Source organism: Sander lucioperca, chromosome 3 (assembly GCF_008315115.2).
Source record: "Sander lucioperca isolate FBNREF2018 chromosome 3, SLUC_FBN_1.2, whole genome shotgun sequence".
Taxonomy (NCBI): domain Eukaryota; kingdom Metazoa; phylum Chordata; class Actinopteri; order Perciformes; family Percidae; genus Sander; species Sander lucioperca.
The window spans coordinates 32,950,144-32,975,046 of NC_050175.1; positions in this window are offsets into that span (position 1 = coordinate 32,950,144).

The window sequence follows — 24,903 nt, forward strand, 5'->3', positions numbered from 1 at the left end:
AACAGAGTGTCGTTGAACTCATGTCATGAACTTAACAAGTACTATTTTGATAGACCCCTTAGATCGGTGAAGGGGTGTTCCATCTTTTGTCACCAAAGTGATCAAGTACTCCCTGGCTCTTGACAAAAATGCTTTCCTCTCCATCCAATTCAAAGCACCCAAGGGAGCTTTGAATCCTTTGGCACGAGGATTGCGTCCATTCATTGCATCAAACAGTCTGTCAATAATCTATAAAGAAATATCAGCATCTAAAATCACTATCATTACAGGGTTTCATTAGGTATCAGATAGTTGAAATCAATACTCATCTATTCAAAATATACAGAGAACACAGTACATATTTCTAAATTGTATGCTCAATGAGTAAACATGCAAGTATTAGTATTTGCTTGACTTCCTTCTTTCCATAGGTATGCTTTGTACTACAGCAAATTTCACAGAGCTTTACCACTCCGATGAATTATTTAAAAAAAACAAAAAAAACAAACATGTACTTGGTTCTGTAATCGCTAATTGTATTACCTCAATGAATTCTGCTGTTGCCTCACAGTCCTTAAAGTGAGAGTACTCAAGATCCCTCATTGTGCGGAGAGCCACTGACACGGAGCGACTCAGTGTCTGTGCAGCCAGGGACATCCTCATCTTGTGGTTCTCAAAGTAGACATAGTCTGTAATTATATTGGCAGCATGCAGTCCATCTTTTTTTTGCACATCATTGAGATGATTGATGTACCTCCAATTGATCTGTCCGGTGGTCGTTGCAATTGGACTGTATGCCTGCAGAGTAAGAATCAGTCACTGCTCAAACAAGTACAAACAACAAAATGTTGATCATCATGTCCAGCCATAACTGTGCAAATGGACAGACAACAATATTTAGATATAACTTTTAGCAGCAGAGGCATAACTTGTACAAATAGGTCTACAATGATCATCATTTACCTGCAACATATTACGTGCCAACTTGAGCATGTGGCAAGCATCCATCATTACATATACTTTCTCACCAGTCACCGGATGCGAGAAACTGGTTTGAAGTGGCTCTCGTGGGTCTCCCTTCAGCTCACATCCAAGTTGGTTGCACATGCTGACATTGGAGGCATGCCCATCCATTGTTACACATACCACCCGAATGCCCCGTGCATGCAACTCCTCCAAAGCATGACTGAGAAGCACCCTTTGTGTTTCTGGAGAGAGAGACTTGGTCAGGAAGTAAGCAATGGGAGGATTCCAATGTCCTTGTAGGCCAACCACCATGAACACAAGAGCCTCAGTAGCAACATCAGTCTCACTGATTCCATCATCCATGTCTACAAAACCAGACATTGACTGGGTATGTGGATTATATTGCACATGTTTTCTGATGGACATGGCATCCAACATGAGTGAAACACATCCATATTTAGCGTGGTCTCCCTGGCATCTTCTCTCCAGCATATCCAGCATCATCTTGTTCAGGCCAGGCTTGGCATCCTCCGAACGCAGCCACCTGTAAAAAAATTGAGAAGAAGCTATTTAACGTGTTTGCATCAGTAATTTCCAAAAATTCAATCGGACAACAATAATTGTCATGTATGTGGATGTGGGAGGGGAAAATGTTGAGTCTCTCTGAGGTATTTGTATGCCTTTGGACCATGTAGATGGAGCATGAGCGCAAACTCTCTGTAGTCCTTTGTGTACTCATGGCCCTGCTTTGCCATGAGGTCTATCTGAAGATCTGAAATGTTATGATTTAAAATGAATAAGTCCCCTTCAGATAATAACTTAGGAGTTTGATAAAGAGAGTAAGAATAACATGTACATGTACACACAAAGTGCTAATTTTGTCTTACCGGAGTAGAATTCAAGCTTCTCTTTGAGCTCTTCATTAATGAGGTCCTTTTCCCTCAAATCCCCCAAAAGACTCTTCACTGTGGTCTTTGCCCTCTTTTCTCTGGCCATGGCATTCTTCTTCTCTCGCTCCAGACTTTCCACTCTTGCCAAAGCTTCATTGAGTCTGGTCTTAAGAGCGGTAGGAGACGCAGGCAAGGCATAGCCATGATCCTAGTAGAAAGAGGGATGAACCGGGAAGCTGAAGATGGATGGAATAACACCATCTCGGAGTCGGACTATCTGACCCGTCCTATCAAAATCACCCTGGTTAAAATGGTGACTGCAAAGCACTGATGAACAACTGGCAGTAAATCCTTCTCTCCTCAATGCCACTTCCCACTTCTTCCTCACATCTTTGTTCTTGGGAAACCTTAAAAATGAAAAAAATAAGATTTGGGAGAGTCTACACAAAAACATTTCAAAAGGAGATCAAGCTTATTTTCTTCCTTCACATTTCTTAGAACCTTTCTTCAACAAAACTTCTATTTTGATGCATGTCTGTTGATAATGAACCAAAGTTGCTTGTTTTGCAAACCATTCTACAGTCAGATGTTCTGTTGCCTTTATTTTAAGTAAGTGGGGTGGGTATGAGACACGAGCGCTATCTTACTTTTGTCGGGGTGAATTACATGTGAATAATACAGTGTTGGGCAAGCTGCTTGGAAATTGTAGTGAGCTAAGCTATCAGTTACTCTGCCATGAATAAAGCTTCACTACACAAAAGCTACCACCCAGTCAAATGTAGCAAGCTAAGTAACCCAAACACAGCAGTAGGTTAGTTCACTACATAGGAAGCTACTTTAAGTTGCGCTAATTTCACATGACAAGAAAAGTGTAGCTTGTGTGGCCAAGCTACTTGATAAATAAAAGGAGTTAAGCTACTGAAAAGTGACTTGATTCAGGAAATAGTGACGCTACCAACAAAATACTAAGTTACTAGCTAAGCTGCAAATAGCGACTGCCCAACACTGATAATACAGTCTGCGCCACTTGTGTAAAATTCGCTGGCCAATGTTATACCAGTAATATTTGTTTTATTTCTACAATAGCATTCTTGTGTCAGTTGTAATCTAGGAGTATGACCGGTCCAAGATGGCGGCCGCATTTCTTCTGCCCAGCAGCCAATGCGGCGTCTACTCTATATATGTCTATGGGTAAGCCTCTCCCCAGAACGCGTAGCTCCTATGGCGCCATTTTGATGCTACCAAGCCATCACCTCCCGTTTAGCATTCCATTGACTGCCATTCATTTTGGCGCCACTTTGACAGCGAATAACTTTACATCTGAAGCGTGTACTCTATTTGTCCATTGTTTATTTCTAAAGAAACAATGTATAAAAGGCTCCATTAGCTTGTATCTCACGTTATGGCTCCGTAGTAGACGTTTTTGTAAAAATAGGCTAACGATTATGTCATAACCATGCGACTTACTGTCGCATAGTAGAGGAATTACCGTATAGTACAGGAGAAGCTCGCAGGCAGTTTCGACTTACATTAGCGGTTTAAGTTTAATTACTAATGTTAACTAGCATTTTAGTTAGCAACAATTAGCCTGTGCCTGTTATCTCCTTACATATAACTATACTCTCCGTCTCTGCAAGATTCAGAATGATTGAGATTTCTCTTGGTAGGCCTGTCACAATAGTCAATAAATCAATTAATCACACGATAAAAAAAATGAGCTCGATAATTTTTCTGGCCGCGATAATTTCCATTTACATGCTTGTTTGTTTTTCTTGTCTCTCTCTACCAAAGAGACTGGAGGACCACTCTCGGTTCCTTAGCGTAACGAGGAGTGAACCCTCTTGTCAGTCGCATGGTCTTTGTGTGGGCGGGACTCCTGGTGGAGAGAGAGAGACAGAAAATGCTAGTTGAGATTTGGAGCAGGGTTTCCCGCAGCACTTTGCAGTTAAGGCGCCGTCAAAAAAAAAAAAAAAAGTATATGAGAGATATTCGCCGTGTTACTCTGTGTCCTGTACTCCCTTTCATTCCAAACCACACAGTTGACAACCTGCAGGTGGAGGCGGTTGAGACAGACTCGGACATAAACGCCACTGTAGACTTGTCAGTCTCGCAAGCGGTTTCAGGAAAGTGGCTGCGTGTGTCCGACAATGCACAGAACATTAACGATACAAGCCTACAGCTGTCCGCGGACACGGAGTGCGGAAAGTGTGTCAGAGTTGCGCCAGTGTTTGTGTGTGTGTGTGTGTGTGTGTGTGTGTGTGTGTCGGCCCACCACCGCGTATCTCCAACCTGCAGAGGAGCAGAAGCTGCACCATCGCCAAAATGAAGACTGAAAAACAGAACTATTTTGGTACAAACATTTACTCACCATGTGGCAGATAGCCATATTAATTTATTAATTATATATTATTTAAATTTAATATTTAGTGTTAAATAATTGTTAAATGTAGTACAGAGTCTGTAGTCTATCGCACAAACACCCGAGGAATGCTGCAAACATTTGACAGCCAGTAGGCTATGAATTGCCTGGGAGAACATACGTGTCACAAACGGCAATTCCACAACTGTACAACAGCGTGAAAGACGACATACTAAAGGAGATCAAAGACATATTGTGGATATTTAAAATGTTTTCCAGTTCCAGTGTTAAATATTCTTTAGAAATAAAAGTGTATTGATCTTTGAAAAGGTGTACCTGCATTATTTTGCCATTATCATTATATTAGATGAAAATGGTCTCGGAATGACAATATTATCGTTTATCGCAATAATTTCAGGGACAATTTATCGTTGAGCAAAATTTGTTATCGTGACAGGCCTATCTCTTGGCACAGCTACCAGAAGACTTACAACTTTCAGACAGGTTGCTCACGTCACATTTACGTCTTCGAGCTCAGTTGGAGGCTGCGCAGTAACGCTCAGCCATCACCAGAAAAGTGCTTCTAATATCCTTCACTGGTCTCCGTCCAGAGCAACGGGATCTGATGGTCCAGTTTATATACTGTCTATGGTCAGATTCTATAATTCCTTTGATGTCTTTGATCCTTTGATGAAAACAATATAGGCTCATTTAACTCACCTTTCATTCTAACTGAATTTCCTTTGGAAACGAGACATGAGACGTGAACAGCACATAAGCTTATTAAATTAACAGACCAGTTTTGGATCTTATCGAAAATAATCAACCATCGAAATAATTGACCATCGAAATAGATCAGGGAAGTTGAAAATAATAATACAGCAACAGTCGTAATGCCTAGACCAGGAACACCAAAGACTGAAGACATCCTGGAGATTAAGGCTGAATCCCATTTCTCTATTACCCCTACCCCTTAGCCCTTGGCCCTAGAAAAACAAGGGGTAAGGGGTAGGGGTGAGAAACATACCCCTATGAAATGGGATGCCACTTGGTTACATCATCATACATACTTAGGTCTGTTTGCAATACATATTTGTATACACACTGCATGGTGTGTTGTATATCTGTTTCAGTTATCACTGTTTTGAATGTCATTGATGTTCAGAAACACTTTCTTTGTTAACAAAAAGCTGTCTTTATTGCCCAAATAAAGTAAACATTACAGGCAAAAACATTATATAAAAGTATGTTATATTACAGAACCATTATCAACTATTAGAAACCATAACTTACATGTCACACACATATAAAAAAAGGCACTCAAATGTATAAAACTCAAAAAAGACACACAAGACCACAAACAAACAAAAACTACAGCTATTATGAAATTCCAGTCTGATGCCTGTTGGCCAGTAACCTTTCCCTCCATACCCCATTTCTTTCATTAGTATCCTGTATCATAACCAACAACAATGTACAGTTGCATGAACAGGAATGAATTACACGTTTACAATAATACAGTACCAATACAATAATGAATGGCTACAACATGAACGCAGAAACTTCTGCTCATTTTCAGAAAGTGGATCAGCTGCTGGGTTTCCTCCGGCGTCCCTGTGTGATACAGGACGGTAAATGTAAAGCACGTATTGATGTCTCCAAAGCAAGTAGTGTTATACACTGATATCAAACGAAATTCGCAGCTAATGGAGTTTAGTTAATATTGTAGACATGCATGGAGTCCATTCAAGGCAGAGAAATGCGGGACTGTTGTGCAAATAAGCAATGCAGCTAACGTTAGCGTTAACTTTAGCATTAGCATTAGCATAGCAAGCTAGGGATTTTTAAAAACGTTTCAATTACAAATATGGTTGCAAATATATATGTACAGGACTGTGTAGAGCACAAAACAAGACCGTCGTAATTTTTAAATCAATTCTTTAAGCCGAAAATACTTACATTTATGGATCTCTCTGGTCGACGGGGCAGCCATGTTCCTTGTTGTGCAATGAATCTGGATAGCCCTTGCTGTTCCAAGTAAGCTTGCGTTCTTACTTGGCGTCAAGGGGTATATAGCCCTTCCCCTTAGCCCTACCCCTCGACCAAAATGAGTATTGGGACAGCACTTACTCTCTCGGGAGCGCGCATACCAAGGGCTAGGGGTAAGGGGTAGGGGTAAGATAGAGAAATGAGACGCAGCCTAAAATAGATGTTATTCTCCCAGCGGTCAAATCCTTTTCTAAAAGTATGACAAAGGAACAGTGGGTGTTGTTGAATTTAGGCACCCCTGATCATGCCACTGAAGTTATGTTGGCAGAACTAATTTTGTACATAATAAGATCACTGTCACAAGCCTTGTTAAAGGCTAGGAGCAAAAATGGAGTCCTGTCTGAGGAGAATGTTCTGTCCAGTATAGTACAGTACAAACTCTCTCAGAGTTTTGGCAAGGTTTTGAACGTTGAGCAAATATTTGCAACTCTACTACTACTGAAGAGTCAGACATAATGCGTGTCACTTCCTGGAACAGTTTAAATGCTATGGTTCGCCATGCCTGCAAAATGTTGAAGTCGTTCACAGCCAAGATGAAAACCTTGTGCTCAGCTAGACCACGTTGTACCGCCGTCATGGAAAAACTAATTGTGGAAGATATGGAGAATGACACTGATGTCCACTCTTTGTCACCAGTTTCCGCCACAACTATGGAACCAGAAACCCCAGAGGTCTCACCAAAGGACAGCTTTGAGACGGCAACAGCTCAAGCTGTCGAAGATATAATTAGGGAGGAGATGAATAAAATCACTGAACCTCTTTTGGATGTAGTGCCAGAGCCAGAGTATGAGCAGCTGAAATCTAAAAGCTCTCAGTAGATTTCAACATTGCTCAGTCAATTGCCAAGAGTTTGGAAAAGACAGATGCTGCAGAACAGAAGCCGAAGCGCAAACTGTCTATAAAAAAAAAATAAGAAACAAGATCAAAGAAGGCCAAATTCCACCAGGACTCCAAAGTTGAAAGTGGGCAGTCAGTGTCGTCACTCCTAGATGACATTGACTCTCTGCTTCAGCCACAGCATGGTGAAAAAGCACACTGTCGAAATGAGGTCACTGTATTCCGGGAGCTCAATAAGATTTCCAGTGGTAAAGACTGTGTCATATTCACACAGGCACTATGTGATCTCCTCTCCAGACACATCTCACCTGGGATGGCGCCCAATATTATCCCAGATCCAATTAGAGCGAAGGCATCTCACAGGACACATCCTGACTTGTTTCCTGGGAATGCTGAGGTGGTGGCTGAACACTAGGTCCGCGGCCACAGTCAAGAAGCTCTAGAGCGATTGGAAAATCGATCACTGGCACCAACACACATCACACCAATACAGTCACCACAGGCGTGTGAAGAAGCAACAGCAAAGACATCAAGAAACAAAATGTCCATCAAGGCAATCATGCAGAAGCTGGTTACACGCCCGTTCAAGAAAGCAAAAGTGGACTGCTACCTTAAAAACACGGAGGACTTCATTGACCATCTGCTTGAAAAAACAGGGGGGGTTAATTTCGATACCACCACAAAAACTGGATAAGGACAAGACGTGTGTAGGAAGTTGGGCTGTGCAGAAGAAATGCTGGTCTCCTTGAATTTAGGGGAACCAGCACTGGAAGACTGTATTGCTTGCTGTTTCAAAGATCACCTGATGAAATCACAGAAAACAGGGTTCTTCTCATGTGTGTGTAAAGCCATCTCCAATTTTTGCAGACGCAGAAGTAGTAAGTAAGTAAATGTCATCCGTCTACTATGTCAGGGTTTTCTCCGGGCGCTCCAAGTGTTTCTCCCACATTTAATTATTTTATAAATATTTAAAAAAAACATTAGCTTAGACATTGTATTCATCTTAAAGGAAAATACGTTTTTCTTCCTTTAAACTTAATGTCATAAAGAGCTCCAGTCCAGCCATATATCCACGTCTCCACCTCCTCCACTGGCCTCCGCCCTTCGTGAGGGAGGTACAGAGGCCAGTGGAGCAGGAGGTTACCTGGATATAAGGCAGGACTTTAGCTCTCAGGGTTTCCTCCGGGTGCTCCAGTTCTCCCACATTAAGTGCATATTAACATCTAACAACTACTTCAATAAAATTGATGTAGTGATCTGTGATCATTTACAATAAGAACTGTAAACATTCAACTCAGGCTGAAGTTCTGCTGATAATAATAATAATAATAATAATAATAATAATAATAATAATAATAATAATAATAATAATTTATACTTTATTATACAATGTTTTCACTCTGTTAGAATACACATTACACACAGTCCTGAAATACACACACATGCTCAATACCTCTGCATGCACGAATGGAGAGATGTCAGAGTGGGGGTGCTGCAGCTGTCCATGGACTGGCGCCCTGAGCACTTGGGGGTTTGGGGGACATTCTAAAAAAAGCTTTACGTGGCTTAAGGTCGGAAAACAACGATCAATGATCACCAAATTTCTCATGGCCATCGTCATGAACACTTAAGCCTGTCAAAAAAATTGGAGCTTATTGTAAGGAAAAAGCTTAACGTGGTTTAATTGACCTAAACAACGATAATTGATAACCAAATTTCTCTCTCATATTGCTCCTCATAACCACTGAAAACTCAAAAAATCAAACCCAAAGTCCAATTATTATGGGCGTTATCTGACATTAAGCGTCACCACATTTTATCTCATGTGTGTCAGTGTCATGTGTGTCTCTATTTCGCTCATCTTAAAATGTTTCTTTAATAGTAGAGAAACAAATCTGAAAGAGTGAAGAGGAAGTAGCTCCGCCCAGAGTCGTAGAAAGTGCTGGCTCCACCTATCTAGAATGCCGTTGGTGAATAGTCACTCCTCTAGCCAAAGCATACTAATGGGCCAATGAAAATGTGTGTTGTTATATGAAATTCAAATAACGGACTCTAGGAACATCTTAACACACTGTCAGCAGCACATATCTTCACTTGTACAATTCACAGCAGTGTGGAGCTTCAGTTTATTCAGTAGCCTTCCTATTGCATTGAGCTTAGTTCTTACTTTAAATCCAACAGCCTTTAAAGGCTATTTAAGCAATCTTTTATAGCAGCTTATTTTATAGAATAGCCTAGTATAGTATAAGGCCTATATATTTACAGTTAAGCCTATAGGCTACTGTATCTAATACATAGTCTATATTGAAAAAAGAAACATAAAAAACATAACGAACCTTTTACTTTTATACTCTTCAAAAACAATATTCTACAATTAAACCCCCGTACAACACGTACGGTATAGAAAGTCATTAAAGTCATTGTCAAATTTGCAAACAAGTTCTTGTTTTTATTTTTTATCATATTACAATTCAGTACAGTATTTCAGTAAAATCTTTAGAACAGTCATGGCTTTCATGCAGAAAGAGTCAGAATTTACTTTGGGTGAAATAGAGGCCATTCTGTGCGATGCTGAGAAGCACAAAGACAGTATTTTGCACGAACCGCCCCTGGATCCCAAGGGGGGTGATGTCTACCTACAGTATATCGGAGTTTGAAGGGAGGTAGATCAGACATGGAATTTCGTTTTGACCAAATGTCATGGAAGCAGAAAGGGTCAAACTACCATAACATAAAAAAATATGGTGGTAGAGTGCTGAAGCGATACTTTCACATTAGGACAGCGTAGTTTAACAAAGGTTCGTCTGAATTCAGAAAAAATGTGTAGTCTGCTGCAGCAAGGTGAAGATACTTCATTTGGCAAATTTGTATCTGATCCATTATTTGGGAGATGTGTCCATCTATGTGCCAAAGAAGCATGGTAATGCAAAGTCAGTTCGGGTGTTCATTCCGTCTAAAAAAGAGGTATTTTCAGAAATCTTTCAAAATGACCCAGGGCAGGCTCCATTGAACATCTAACGTTCCACATTGTCTGGAGCCTCCAGTGGTAATGTGGAGCCCACGTAACCTCAAACAGGTCCAAAACACTGTGTATGCTAACAGAAGTAGAGACAGAATCTCACATGATGAAATGTTCAGTGTCGTTAAGCCACGTTAAGTTTTGCCTTGCTCAAGGGCACCTTGGCAGTGCCCAGGAGGTGAACTGGCACCTCTCCAGCTACCAGTCCACCACCACACTTTGGTCCGTATGAGGAGTTGAACCGGTTCCCAAACCAACTCCCTACAGACTGAGCTACTGCCATCCTAAATTTCATTTTTTCATTCAGTTTCATTCATGAATTTCACATTTGTGTTTAAAGAAAGTATTTTCTTTTGCAGCAGTGTTTTTTTCATGTAAAAACTACTTGCATCAGCATTAAAGTCACAGTCACCTCCCAGAATAGTAAGTATATATGTTAGGGTTAGGGCTGCGAATAATACAAATTGTATTATTTTTATTAATTAATTAATTTTATTAATCACTCACTCAAAAAAACGCAGCGGGCCTGCGGCTAAAAGTTGAGACCGACCCACGTCACGCAGTTATCTTCGCTGTTCTTACTTCAATGACCAGTGGTGAAAGAGGTATTCAGAGTAGTAAAAGTCCTGTTTGATTTTTTTTTTTTTGAAGTATTTAATTCCTAAATATCAAAGTACTCATGTTAAATTTCAGCGAGGGAATGAATGATTTGCATTACATTTATATTATTAAAGCTGCAAGCAGCGTTAGACGGGCCCTCGCACCTCTGCGCACATCGGATTACTGGTGGACACCGCTCCTTGCGACCGTGCATTTGTGCGACCGTCGGACACCGCAAACCATCGCCAATGAAAAAGGAACACTCTGCTGAGTTCAAAGATACCTCACACAAGAGTCTACGTCAAACGGGTCATACGTTTTAAAAGGGGGAGTGGCTAAAGCATAGGGGGCGGGGTAAAGTGTCACCAATGAAAAAGGAAACTTCTGCTGAGTTCAATGATACGTCACACAAGACTCAACCTAAAACGGTTCAAAAGTTATAGCAAGGGGCGTGATCAAAGCATAGGGGCGTGGTTATAGTATAGGGGCTGGCTAAATATCTCATGTGGAAGTGTCCATGCTCTCCGTACCTGAAGTCCGTGCGGAGGCCCTGTTGTGGCCATCAACAGCAGGTATTCTTACCCCAGCTAACGATAGCTATTTAGCATGTAAATTTAATGTTTGAAATGTCAGTACAATTGAAACCATCTAATTTTGATAAGTCACAAGTTAAAATTGACGTTAACACCCCCAGTCACTCTCTGCGTGATAAAAGCAGTTAATCAGTTTGAGACATAGACTGTTAGAAGCTATTAACGTTAGGCCTGCTAGTTTGTTAGCAAGCTAACCCTAGATAGCAGTAAGGTCAGTTAGCCGGGCTAATAAAATTTCTAGTTTGAAGCGCACGTCCTTGAGGCTAAATTACAGGATATGAGACTGCAAAGCTTTATTTTAAGGTAGCATACTGTTACAAAAAACGGATGCAAGTTAAGCTAATGCGAGCTTGGTTATGGTGTGTATATTTAATTCACGTTACATGACAAATTATAGACAGCATGGCAATTTTTTTATCAGTCTGTTCTTTGGGCAAGAGGACACCTAGGTAGGATTAACAGGATCCCAAATGCAGCTTGTGTGGTGACCTCTATCAGAAATATCTTCCCATCCAAGGCTTTGAATATTTGTATGACATTTAATCAGAGGTGGTATTCATCTGTATACCTAAAATAGAATTATGAACCTCACTTAAAACTATTTGTTATCTTTTCAGTGAGTATTCTGGGACTGTGAAGATGCAAATTTACTCAGATGTCTTGTCACTGACTGAACTTTTGTCAGGTTTTTGAACACCTTTGTCCTGGGCCACGGTGACTGTTGTCTCCGTTTTCTGCTGTTGTAGTGCCACACAGATTAACACAGACTTGCACCTGCGGATCACACCAGACACAATTCGGAGGATCCTCGACATTGGAACATCCGACGGACCACGGAGCCCTTGATGACTCATGAGTTGTGGGTGATTCATGAGTTCTCGCGTGAGTCAGTGAATCGCGTGAATCAGCCGGCTACGTTGTCATGAGTGGATCTGATTCAGACGAGCGAGTGAAGTCTCTGCTCGAGCTCAGGGTAAAGCAAATCAACAACAAAAGCCATTCTTTCACTTCTGAAATAAAATACAATGATTTGCATGTAGCCTAGCTAGGCCTACTGTACATTTTGTGTATAAATGTAGTATATTAAAACGCTATTAGGTCGAGCAGACAGTCCGAAACATTGTAAGCTCGCCTCGCCGACAACTCATGTTTTTTTTCAAAAACCTTTATTATTCAAGTACAGATACACATACACATTGAAAACATTAAATGCATACATACATACATGAAAAAGGGGCGCATGAAATTTACATTAAAGAGGTTGTAGGTCGTAAATGTTCAGAGTCCGGATGGCTTTCTTATTTGTCAGTCCTATTAAAGTTTCAAAATATAATTTAATGTAATTTTTAAATGAATATTCGGTTTTCTTTCAGACCATTTACATTTATGGATATATATATATATATTCTAAATGAAAACATGGCATTTTATCCAAATCAAAAGCTCGCCTCGGATGTAGCATACAATACTGACTCAAGTGACTCGCACAACCCGGATCAGTTTAGTGAGTGACTCAGAATAACCCAAATAGTTAAAAGGAATTGAGTTTGCCAGGCCTAGTTCACAATGGTGATGTGTTGAAAGATGGAGGTCCACCTCTCTTTAATCCTGGCCACACTTCCTTCACAGGTGCTAACACAGTATGTGTTTGTTATCATACTCATCCTGTCATCTAGCTCCTCATTGTGGCTCTTAGTAACCTCTTGTTTGACTGCCATGTCCAGGGGGATGTCAATATTGAGAGCCTCTTTACGTCCATGGTAAAGAGCAGACATGGTTCTTTTATTTTTATTTTAATTTGTTGGACGAAGTCCGAGGTATCTTTTAGGTAGCTCGGGTGACGGTTAGGCAGTGGAGTCATACACGCCGACACTTGATTACTTTCGCAGTCAGATATGATTGGGCGTCGAGGTGGGGTCCTGTGTGGTATTGTCCAAGTGTCTGGGAGCTTGTGTATTTTAGACAAGATGTAGAAGTATCTCTCCTTTTAGGTATGTGACCTGTTTTTTCGTCAGGACTTTCTTCTTTTGTAGTGTCTTTTTTAAAGAGTATTTTTTGGGCTTTTCCACCTTTAATGGATAGGACAGCTAGGTGAGAAAGGGGAGAGAGCCTCTGCGTCGAGGCATAAAACTCTATGTTTATGTGCACCTGCTCTACCCACTGACCCAACCCAGCTACGTATATGGGTTTGTTTAATGGTACATAGTAGGTGGTATCTTGCAGTTGGCGTAGGGCTTCATGAAGTTGTCCATTCTGTCCATTATAACAGCAGCACTGCTCTTGTCTGCTGGCTTCATCACAAAGTTTGTGTGTGTTTGTGTCCCTCAGTTCTTACAGTGCCTGTTCTTCTTGTGTAGTATGGTTGGGTTGGTACTTGGTCTGTTTAAATTTACCAATTCTTAGTTGATCTATTTTTATAAGTTTTAGTAGTTTAGTGGTCTATATCTAAGTCTATAATTTTGCAGGATTGTACAATTAGGATATGGTCTTCAAATTGTACAATCCTCCCAAATTATAGACCCAGTTTACTGGACAACACAAATTGTGTGCTAAGGATGCCAATTTATTGAATCCTTTATTGTTAAAGAATACAAAAAAATAATCAACTAAAAACATTTAAGGTGCATTGGTCCACACACATGTACCACACTTTATATATTGCCCTTAGTAACAGACTTCATTTAAAACACATTTGGCAACATCCTTTTCTAATTATCTCAACAACTGCCATAATATATTCATCAAACTTCTAACAACAATATGAATAGCTGTCTTCATACAGCAATATAACAGTAACAATGTCACATGAATAATTATTAAAAATAATGGTCACAAATTTAAATAATAACAGTACTTAAATGAACAGCAATATGCACCTGTTGTTTTTCAATGCAGGCAGATAATAAGGTAAAAGCACTGCTGAGTGAACAGAAAAGGCAGCAGGATTAATAAATCCTGGCGGTTAGCCTGGTCCGGACCAGGCTAGCTGTACAGAATGAATCTCCATGGTAACTTAGGTCCTTCTGCTTTTGTGAAACCAAGTCAAGGCTAAATTGAGCCAGGATAACTGGGAAATCCCAGCTTAATCCCTTATCTTGGTTTTGTGAAATAGCTCTCAGGGGGTAGTTTGTCCGGGTCTGGTTCCCACTGGGATTTTGGTAGAAAGGGTGTCTTTTCCGGTGTAGTGGGACTGAACTAAGCACCAAGGTTCGATTTTCTACTACTTCCTACTACGTCTTGCTACGTTCCAAGTTGGGTCAAATGAAAGTCCCTTTCTCAATAGTTGTTGTTGTTGCTGTTGTCGTTGTTGTTGCTGTGTCTGTGTTAATTCAAAATGGATTAATAGCTAAACTACCTCGTCTTGTCTTGCGGTTCTGGGACCCCTTCCAGGATCCTCTTTAACCTAAGAAGCCTTCCAGTATTGCTACATCTGGCTCGCTGTTTGGTGAGTCCAATGTATTTTATCTCTGGAGAAGAGTTCTCTATAACCCTAGGGTTGAGGGAACATAGACACACACTTCCAGGTGCGGTTTGGCACTACATGCCATTTGCCACTAACCGTGTCACATTAAACTGAGTAATTGGAAAATATATTTGAATGCAGGTTTGTTTAATAAGTGTGGATCAATTTATTTATCAAGTTAAGTTCATTAAAACCACCAAATTGTTATACTGTACTTTGAAACAAATTCATTGAAACTGTATGCTTTTAAAAGTTTGGCTTAAAGGACAATTCCGGCACAAAACGAACCTAGGGGATAATAACGGATGTGTACCCACTCTGTCGCTCTCTGGGACATGTTTTCATGCTAATTGATTGTGTTTGTAGCTTGAACAAAGCTAGCGCGGACCGCTGGTTAGCTTAGAACGCTAGTATTCGGGGCACAGGGAAAGTAAAAACAAATCGCTATTTATACCACTAAAAAGGCTCAGAATATCACCAAACTTCAAACCACCCCTCCCAGACCGGAGGGACAAGATGGACCGTTATCCACTGAGTAAGTAAACTAGACAAGTTATGTTTTACATCGGTGCGATTATTTCAGATATATTGTGCAAATTGCTTTTGATTTTAGTTGGCATCGCCAGCTGTAAGTCATGACTGGTTTCCCGAAGTACGAGGCTCTGTTGCGGCATGGCTCTCTCTCTCGTAGCCCTTTCACGGAGCTCCCGCAGCTCTTCGTTTGATAAACTGTCGGTACACTTACAAAGTTCTCAATGCTTCGGGTTAATATGTAGGGACCCTCACTATGCTACCGTTGAAGTTTGGTGATATTTTGAGCCTTTTTAGTGGTATAAATAGAGATTTGTTTTTACTTTCCCTGTGCCCCGAATACTAGCGTTGTAAGCTAACCAGCAGTCTGCGCTAGCTTCGTTCAAGCTACAAACACAATCAATTAGCATGAAAACATGTCCCAGAGAATGATAGAGTGGGTACACATCCGTTATTATCCCCTAGGTTCGTTTTGCGCCAGAATTGTCCTTTAATGTGTTAAAAGAGTAGCTCAACTGTAAAATCACCAGTTTTCCATTAATTAATTGTCAATAACTTTTGAATAATGAAATACATTTAGATGAGGTACTTTGTGCTGCCTGCTGTTCATTCAGTAAAAGTGACAGACAGAACGTCTGTGATGCTGATGGTTAATCAATGCTGAGTAATTTAGACATCCAGCTGTTATTGTGGCTTTACATCTTTAACAGGCTTCTGGTTTCCAATGAAGCTAATTTGTGTCATCTACAAAAAACATGACTGGCAAACAAAGCAGACGGTTCGGGCCTATCAGCATTATACTGGACAATTATTTGTTCAAAATCTAACACTTTAATTGGGGCTGCTTTGAATGTTGTCCTGTTATTTTATACCTCCTGATGCAAGACCAGCTGTCCCCTAAACAGATTTACTTGTGTTGGTGGTAGCAGTTTATCAAAAGCAATACTGCATTAGAAGGACAGAGAATGTGAAGAAGCAAAAACTGACAAACTATTTCCTTAATAGATTTCCTTACGTAATAGGCTGGAGGTTAATACTTGAATGCTGGTGTCTGCCTCGTTCTAGCGTATCTCTTTAAAAGAATAGCAGAGCCAGCATTTGTGTATGCGTAGGGAGTGTGGAGCCAGTGACGGGAATTAGCTTTGGAGCGAGAACCGACTCCGGCGGTAGAGACAGAGAAACAAAGTTTCTCTCCTGTAGCAGGACAAGTTAACCATCTCCATGATTTCATGTTGTTTACGGAGAAGGAGAACCCGGAAATGAGTAGTAGGAAGAAATACAACGCTACCAAGCCACGGCCAAGCGCCCAATCACAGTTGTTGCGTTCTGCATCGCCGCAAAGTGTAGTTAAATTTTTTTAGAGGTGCACGTCAGGCTATGGTGTAGGGTCCATATCTACACATGCCTACTTACGTACACATGGCATAGATTTATTACAGGACCATAAATTGGGCTTTAAGCGTGACAGCGATGTCTCTGATTGGTTGAACTCGCTGTTTTCATGGAAATGTATACCGAACCCGCTAACAGCTAGCGAGCTGCCACCACTGAAGTTTATGATCATTTATGTACACATAAATGATCAGCAGATTATTTAAAGGTTAGAGGGCCCCCTGGACCAAAGGCCTGTGAGAACTGACCCTGTGTTCCCCCCTGTCGGCATTTTACTAGCATGGTAGTTCTAACTAATTATTTCTTGCATTGCTGTGTACATTTCTTTTCCCCTTCTGCGTTGGGGGTTTATTTGTGCTTTTTTTAGCTAGTGGACAACAAGAGAGAAACCCATAAAACAAAATAGCATACAGTGACTGAATATCATGCAGTGACTGACAGCTGTGAAAATGCAGTTAGGTCATGGCTGGTGCAGATAGCTGACAGTTTACGACTGTAAATGTGTCTTCAGCACCCAGACTCTTTACTGAACAGCAACTATCTGACATTCTACCTTAGCATCTCAAGCAGGCTAGGGCTCCCATGGGTGCTGTTGGCCATCTTTCCCATTCTAAGTGGGTCAGTGGGTCCAGTACACTCACCAGTTAAGTGACCGTTACTGCAGCAAACGTAAGAAGATAATGAGCGGCAATTAGCAGAGCTGTCTTATCTGCTCCCAGCTAATAGATTTGCACTCTTACCCACCCTGACAGAGCAGGCCCTGGGGTGCTGCAGTGTTTACCTAAACTGCTCTTTCTTCCTTTTTCTTCTGTCCTTCCTTCACTACAGTAGCACATTAGAATTTGAATGGTTGTGCAGTATGTCCTCAGTGCTGCATGGCACATTGCAGCATCGTGCAGCCAGACAGTGCAGGAGAGTTAAACTGAGGTCACAGTGAAGACAGCTGACTGCACTGTCAATATGGTTTGACTGTAAGCTGGGAGAATAGTTATATATACATCTTTGGCAATATTTCCTATAATGATTCCTGTCTTAGATGTTTAAACCACACCTGTCTGGCATTGTTCCTCTGCTGGGGGATGTGTTTCATTCTTGCTGTGTGTGTGTGTGTGTGTGTGTGTGTGTGTGTGTGTGTGTGTGTGTGTGAGTGTACGTGTTTCATTCATGATGAGCATCAGCATCAGATGTCTGCTTAATCTAGCTGCCAGAGAGCAATCAGAAGAGCCAGACATGACATGAATAATAATACTGCTCAGAGTTGGACTCAAACTATCTTTTGAATGTTTTGCACATCTACATATTACCTATTTTAAAATTTGTTTCATAGCTACTCATTATGTGCAACTGAACTATGTGTGTTCATGTTTCAGTCATGGTTCGTATAAACTGTTTTCTTTGGTATCCTGCTTTTGGAATGCAGTTTCTGATAAGTAATCATGACAATAAATGAAGAGAAATTAAATAGAAAAACTAGAAACAGGACAGAAAGAGAGACCCCGCCCTAGAAAAGTCTACAGCAATGGACTGCTGCAGTAAGACAAAAACACACACACACACACACACACACACACACACACACACACACACACACACACACAGAAAACATAGAGCAGTGAGGAGAAGGTCCCCACCCCTGTCTGTCTACATTGCAGCAGTGCTGCAGTCAGACAAAGAGAACAAAGGTTTCATAACATTGTGGGCGCTGGTGTTACAGCAACATCTAGTGGTCCAACATCGAACACCAGAATAGGGCTTCAATCCACCACTAACACACTAACAACTCGGAGGGAGTATTATGTCATTATTCGGATATTTGATCAGATCATTATGATGAAAAGCTTTTAGACAGCAATTAGATATTTTGAAAAGCTTTAGGTCAAACTAACTACTCATAGGAAATATTTCCAAAGGAATCGTAAACATAAAGATCAAAAAGCACCATGGGCAATCACAGTGGTAGGAAGGATACAGGGGCTCCTGAACATGCCCCCAGGAAGCGCGTAGGGCTCTGAAGCTATTTTGCTATAGCAACAACAGTGAAATTACAACTTCTATGTCGTCACGTGATGTCATGGGGCCCAAAAAGATGTTTCCCCCAGACTTATAAGGTGAAAGAGACATCTGTAAGTCACTGGATACATTATTTTCAGCATCAGAACCCCCGTGAAATGGCTGTTTCACCATCAGAATTTGATCAATTCCCTCCAATAATATTTGTAAAGTCTGCAAGAGCTGCACAATTAAATAATTTAATCCCCATTCAAGTCAGCGGAGTGCTAAACAGGAAGCAGCCAGCTCGGCCAATGGAGGTCTCTAATGCTCCTGCTCTATGGGCCGCACAGTGCAGAGGCAGCACCGATCATCCGGGTATTTTCACATGAGGAAGATGAAGTTCTTTGGCTTTATGCGCCCCTGATCAACTTTCATAGGAATCTGCCACGAATGCTGTATCCAGGTCTTATTATACCTCCATGCTCCTGAGTGGTAAGTTCAAGATGTAGTGCTGCACTGCAGGAGAATAAATTCAATTTTCTCTGTCACTTGGTTTGTTAACACATTTTCTTGTTTTTTTAGTAAAGTTTTATAACATCTTTGGGATAACATTCACAAGTCACTGACTGACAGTGATAACTCGTCAAGATAATGACATACACTTGCAGCACCTACACATAGGTGTCTCTGTGTGGTGTTGCAGTCAGCAAAGCATGTCACACATTTTATATGCATGCACACTCCTCCAAAAGCCTGTTGCAAGCATTCTTGGTGGCTGGTTTGTGTCAAAATTGTCACATTATCTCATCTAGATTTTAATGCAACATTCATTGTCACATTTAATGCTTCCTTTGATGACCTATGACGCTTAACCAGTTTCTTCCTGATGAAAAGATTGCCAGACCAGTGGGGTTTAAAAACAAGGCACCATGCTTGCCGGGCCATAGAGGGCACCTCCCACCCTGCTCTACAAAAGTAATTTATTTTTATTAATTTATTTTATTTATTCATTATATTCATTCCATGATTAGAATTGAACTAAAAATTTGTAGCTTGCAATTACTTTTCTGCAATAAAATTAACTAAAAGACTATGACTGCAATGAAAATAAATATTTTCCTTCGTGGAGGTTGCTGGCAAAAGAACTGCCAAGCCGGAGTAAAAAAATAATAAGGAAAAGCCTTCTCCAAACAACATTGTTTTGCCATAACTTCGCCAACTGCGGTAGAGAAGTACTTGTGGAGTTTCTCGCAGATAAGTGTGGCCTTTTCTCTTGTTGGAGGCGAACCTGCAAATATGCTGCATGCCAGCTGGTGCGACTGGTGTGCTCACCGTAGCCTTGTCTGCTCTTTCCACTTCTCCATGCCGTCTCATGAAGTTCTCTAGTATGCAGGTTAGGGGTGGAACGGTACATGTATTCGTATTGAACCGAAACGGTACGGGCGTCATGGTTCAGTGCATGAATTTACACAGTGAATACACGGTATAAAAATGCATAGCCAAGAATGGGTGGCTGTCAGTCAGGTACAGAGGATCTCAATTTGCGGTGATTTTAGCGGTTGTTGCTAGGTGGTGCCAGCGTCATGGGAGGGCTTAGGGGGGCAATGCCTACCCAAATGAAATGTGCCCCCCTCAAAATTCATTACATTAAATATCCATCCATCTTCTTCCGCTTATCCGGTAACGGGTCACGGGGGTAGCAGCTCCAGCAGGGGACCCCAAACTTCCCTTTCCCGAGCCACATTAACCAGCTCCGACTGGGGGATCCCGAGGCGTTCCCAGGCCAGGTTGGAGATATAATCCCTCCACCTAGTCCTGGGTCTTCCCCGAGGCCTCCTCCCAGCTGGACGTGCCTGGAAAACCTCCCTAGGGAGGCGCCCAGGGGGCATCCTTACCAGATGCCCGAACCACCTCAACTGGCTCCTTTCGACGCGAAGGAGCAGCGGCTCTACTCCGAGCTCCTCACGGATGACTGAGCTTCTCACCCTATCTCTAAGGGAGACGCCAGCCACCCTCCTGAGGAAACCCATTTCGGCCGCTTGTACCCTGGATCTCGTTCTTTCGGTCATGACCCAGCCTTCATGACCATAGGTGAGGGTAGGAACGAAAACTGACCGGTAGATTGAGAGCTTTGCCTTCTGGCTCAGCTCTCTTTTCGTCACAACGGTGCGATAAATTGAGTGTAATACCGCACCCGCTGCACCGATTCTCCGACCAATCTCCCGCTCCATTGTTCCCTCACTCGCGAACAAGACTCCAAGGTACTTGAACTCCTTCACTTGGGGTAAAGACTCATTCCCTACCTGGAGAAGGCACTCCATCGGTTTCCTGCTGAGAACCATGGCCTCAGATTTAGAGGTGCTGATCCTCATCCCAGCCGCTTCACACTCGGCTGCGAACCGATCCAGTGAGTGCTGAAGGTCACAGGCCGACGATGCCATCAGGACCACATCATCTGCAAAAAGCAGCGATGAGATCCCCAGCTCACCAAACTGCAACCCCTCTCCACCCCGACTACGCCTCGATATCCTGTCCATAAATACTACAAACAGGATTGGTGACAAAGCGCAGCCCTGGCGGAGGCCAACTCTCACCTGAAACGAGTCCGACTTACTGCCGAGAACCCGGACACAGCTCTCGCTTTGGTCGTACAGAGATTGGATGGCCCTGAGAAGGGACCCCCTCACCCCGTACTCCCGCAGCACCTCCCACAGTGTCTCCCGGGGGACCCGGTCATACGCCTTCTCCAGATCCACAAAGCACATGTAGACCGGTTGGGCATACTCCCAGGATCCCTCCAGGATCCTTGCGAGAGTAAAGATCTGGTCCGTTGTTCCACGACCAGGACGGAATCCGCATTGTTCCTCTTCAACCTGAGGTTCGACTATCGACCGAACCCTCCTTTCCAGCACCTTGGAGTAGACTTTACCGGGGAGGCTGAGAAGTGTGATACCCCTGTAATTGGCACACACCCTCTGGTCCCCCTTTTTGAAAAGGGGAACCACCACCCCGGTCTGCCACTCCTTAGGCACCGTCCCCGACTTCCACGCAATGTTGAAGAGGCGTGTCAACCAAGACAACCCCTCCACACCCAGAGCTTTAAGCATTTCTGGACGGATCTCATCAATCCCTGGGGCTTTGCCACTGTGGAGTTGTTTAACTACCTCAGCAACTTCCACCAGGGAAATTGACGACAATCCCCCATCATCCTCCAGCTCTGCCTCTACCATAGAGGGCGTATTAGTCGGATTTAGGAGTTCCTCAAAGTGCTCCTTCCACCGCCCTATTACCTCCTCAGTTGAGGTCAGCAGCGTCCCATCCTTACTGTACACAGCTTGGATGGTTCCCCGCTTCCCCCTCCTGAGGTGGCGAATGGTTTTCCAGAAGCACCTTGGTGCCGACCGAAAGTCCTTCTCCATGTCTTCTCCGAACTTCTCCCACACCCGCTGCTTTGCCTCTTTCACGGCAGAGGCTGCAGCCCTTCGGGCCCTTCGGTACCTTGCAACTGCCTCCGGAGTCCCCTGGGATAACATATCCCAGAAAGACTCCTTCTTCAGTCGGACGGCTTCCCTGACCACCGGTGTCCACCACGGTGTTCGTGGGTTGCCGCCCCTTGAGGCACCTAAGACCCTAAGACCACAGCTCCCCGCCGCAGCTTCAGCAATGGAAACTTTGAACATTGTCCACTCGGGTTCAATGCCCCCAGCCTCCACAGGGATGCACGAAAAGCTCCGCCGGAGGTGTGAGTTGTACATTAAATACATACATTAAATATGTTAAACACAAATTGATAAATAATTCAAACATGTAAACAAATTCCCAAGTTAAAAATTACATTTATTAAAATTATGGTCAGGCCAGCGTCGAGAATGCCACCCTTTGCTAAATTAAATTTGACGTCCGTGCTGCCTGACTGGCTATGCAAAACAACACGTCACCACGTAATTGCTGCTGGTTGATGTGAGTCGCATGTGTCACATTTAAAATTACGTTTATTGCTTTCAATGAAGCTAGGTAACTTCGAGGTAACTTCAGGTTCAACACAGGGTTTTCTGTATCACAACGGTGGATCAGTTGTTACCGGGTTCAATCGGCGTGGTAACTTATGCTGAACACCTTACCTGGTTGGGAGCAGGTTATGTTGGAGATTAGAGATCAACCGGTGTAAAAGCACCGCCTACTGACCAATCAATACTCGATTGATAAGAAGATCCGGGGGAGCTCGGTGCACGGAGAGAGAGAGAGGCGCGCTCAGAAAAGTTAAAACATTTGGAGACCAACAACCCTGTTAACATTCCCTGATGGGTATTTTTATGAATATGATATGATATAGATTTTCAGCAGAGGGAATTACCTATAGGCTATTTGTCGGCTTGTTGAGCCGTGTGTTGCCAATGCGCAGATCGGTTTTAATTATGTTTTTAGGGGTCCAAGCCAGAGTCTGCAAGAACCGGCAATAGCAAAGCTATGCCGTTCACACAGCAGGGCTGTGGAACCCTAATGTTTTTCTACTGATTAATCATCATACATTATTTTTCTTCTCTGCCTAAAACTCAGACTACAGCCTAAACCATACATGGTGGGGGGATGCCATTTTCAGGAATGGTCCAAAACTCCGCAAGGACCTCAGGCGCAAAAATAGACCCACTTCCACCACTAGGTGGCGCTATAGCAGAAAAAAAACGTGTTTGGCCCTATAACTCCCACACCGTACACCGTACATTCAAAAACCATACATTCACGCGTTCCCTGGATCCAACTGAATCATGTGATATAGGCCACGCCCATTTCCGCCTAAACTTTTATGCGTGAAAAATCGCGATTTATCAAAAACCTACTTTTTTGAACTCCTCCTAGACTGTGCGACCGATCGGCATGAAATTTGGCAGGTAGCATCTCCAGATGGGCCTGACGAAAAGTTAATAAAAATTATTTTGATAGGATAAAAATTGCGCATATTACGCACAAACAAATTTGTGTAGCTAACTATGAAAACACCAACTTTGCCATATCTCAGCCAAAATAAATGCTATCAACGCCAAATTTTAGATTCTTGTTTGTCGTGACCCTCTGGAGGTCGCTCACACGTTTTACGAAAATTGGTCACTAGGGGGCACTACAAGTACAAAAAGTTTATATCTCATGACTTGCTCATCCGATTTTTACAAAATGTGTTGGGTACCATCTAGGGACACTCCTGAGGCCAACCCTAGAGTGTGGTACTGAGGGGTCAAAGTGGGCATGGCCTATGGGACCCATGTCTAAATTTACTACTTACACTAACGTGAATAACTTTAAATTTACAGGGTAGATAGACAATGGGTCATGGACCACACCTACCAAAAATTACACATGTGGACCACTAGGTGGCGCTATAATGTTTTTTTGCCTTTAACTCCCATATTACATATCGCACATTAGAAAACCATACATCGACGTGTTCCTTGAATCAAGCTGAAACACATTATATAGGCCATGCCCATTTCCGCTTAAAACTGTTTTCGCAATATCGCACAATGCGCAAAACCAACTTTTTCGAACTCGTCCTAGGCCGTGCGACGGATCAGCACGAAACCCGGTAGGTAGCATCTCCAGATGGACATGACCAAAAGTTACTCAAGGAATTTTGCTACGTTAAAGTCTGCGCATTTGACAACCAAACAAATTTTCCTAGCTAGCTACCACACACGTATCATATCATATCTCGACCAAATTAAATGTTATCAGCAAAGAACTTGAGATCATTGTTCAACATCCAACTACGATGCGCTGTACCAAATTTGGCAAAGATTGGCCTTTAGGGGGCACTATAAGCAACGTTTATTTGTTTTGGCCAATAACTCAATGCATTTAAATGGGAAATTTGCAATTGCCACAGTAAATGCAATCAACACGAAACTTGTGGTGCTCGTTCGGCATGCCACTCTGAGGCTCTGTACCAAATTTGGCCAAGATCGGCCATTAGGGGGCACTATAATCAACGTAGACGAGTTTTGGCCCTTTTACTCAATCTATGTTAATGGCATATTTGCAATGGAAATGTACCACAGACCTTGCAGCTCACACTTCTCAATATTCACTGATGTTTCCCTCCTACTGTTGGTTATGTCGGTGGCATTGATTCTTAATTTCCCACGAAGCTGATCGCGGTAACGTGTCAGTTGAACTTTTCATCTCCAATCCTATCTGTATATCATTGTTAAAAGTAGTCTGTATATGCATGGAGGTGAACT